This window comes from Ambystoma mexicanum, chromosome 11, assembly GCF_040938575.1.
Source record: "Ambystoma mexicanum isolate Mex_15411 chromosome 11, UKY_AmexF1_1, whole genome shotgun sequence".
Classification (NCBI taxonomy): Eukaryota; Metazoa; Chordata; class Amphibia; order Caudata; family Ambystomatidae; genus Ambystoma; species Ambystoma mexicanum.
Window position 1 is genome coordinate 1,011,526,016 of NC_090934.1, and position 1,818 is coordinate 1,011,527,833.

The window sequence follows — 1,818 nt, forward strand, 5'->3', positions numbered from 1 at the left end:
GGCTACGCTATCGTGAGAGATTCATGGGGTCGTTACGACCCAGGCGGTAAGTACACCAACTTTACCACCATGGTGTAAACTATGTTTACACCATGGTGGATGGCGGATTTACCGCCCCATTCCAAGGTGAGTGGGGCGGTAAATCCCCATTTCCCATTTACCCTTCCCCATTCCCATTTTTGCCCCATAGGGCATAATGGGAGTGGGGAAGGCGCTAATTACGGCACCGTAAATTACAGTGCCGTAATTAGCACCAAGGCGGTTTAGCGCCATGGATTTTAACGCCTGCTAAAAGCAGCCGTTAAAATTGGAATCAGGCATTAAGGGTTAACGACGGCGTTAACCCTAAACGCCTGAGTTGTAATGAGGCCCTCAGAATCGCTGTGGTCACTCTCATCACCCTGTGCTGCTGCCGCCACAGGAGGTGGTGGTGCTGTGGGAGGCAGCATACGCAAAGCCCTAGTCTGGTCCTCCATGGCAGCAAGCATGCGGGTGTGGAAGGTCTCGTTCTGGAGGAATATGGTGCGGAGATCCCCATGCACCACCTGACGTGATGCCCGGACCTCCTCCCGAGTTGCCTGCATCTCTGCTGAGAGGGTACATGTGACCTGCTCCAGCAGCTGTGCTGTCCTCATGACAGTGGAAGCCTCAAGCTCCACAAGAGTCTGCCTGAGGTGACGGACTTCTACCCTCAGGGCTTCCCTCTGGCCCTGGGACTCTAAAGAAATGGCTTCCTGCAGAGTGTCCAGGGCCGCCTGTCTGTCCCTGTTGGACGCCAACATGTCCTCCCTGATTGATTGGCAAATGGAGTCTGTTGCCTGCTGTAGTTGCTCCATCTGCCTTTCTGGGGGGACAATGGAAGTGGCCACCCTCTCCATAGCTTGAGCCATCATCTCAGATGCTGCTGCCTGTTGGTTTGCCATACCGTATATGGATTTCTCCCATGCGGTATTGCCTGGTGGTGTAAGGCCACCGCGTTGGCGGGCACCACACCTGTCTGCGGCAAGGCGAACTGGGCCTTGATGTGTCGGCAATGCCTGAGGCTGCAGGACTGCATTCCCCCTCTGATCTGCTGGCCCAGGAACAGGATCAGATGTTGCGGAGTGTGGCCCTGCATCCGTAACCACCAAAGGCGGACCTACCAACACTGACATCCCCATAGTGGGCTGTACCCCTGGTGCAGGTGGGTCGGACAGAACAGAATACCGCCCAGAAACACCTATCTTGCGAAGCCACATAGGTCTCATCATCCGAATCAACACCCGAAAAGAGGTCTGGGGAGGTGCACCCAGAGACACCCCTGGAGAGAAAGGTCTGCAGCAAGAGTGGGTTCTCACCCACCACCACACCCCATCCCCCACTGGTTCCCGGTCCTGCCTGAGATCCCTCCTGCGTCTGCACCATCTCCTCACCCTCAACAGCATCAAGTGTGTCATCTCCTGCAGAAACATGGAAGACAAAAAATGGAAACAGGCATTAGCACCATGGCACACAATTATGCCTCACAAGCTACAGAACCAGTACTTGATTGACACATGTCCCACATGACTATAACCCTCCCATGCATGCACTGTCACTGATGACACCAAGATGGAAGAGCAACACATTAGCTGCATGCTGGCTAGCAGAGCCATCACACATTGGCCTGTGAGTGGCATGTCCAATCCACATACATGACACATGCCATCACACAGATGGCATGTACCATAGGCATGTCACATATCGTTTGACAATAGGGTTGAGAAATGCGTAGTGAAAGTGGGGGGATCGAAACAATCAGCCTGAATGAACAATGAGAAATACGGAACAATGTTGTTG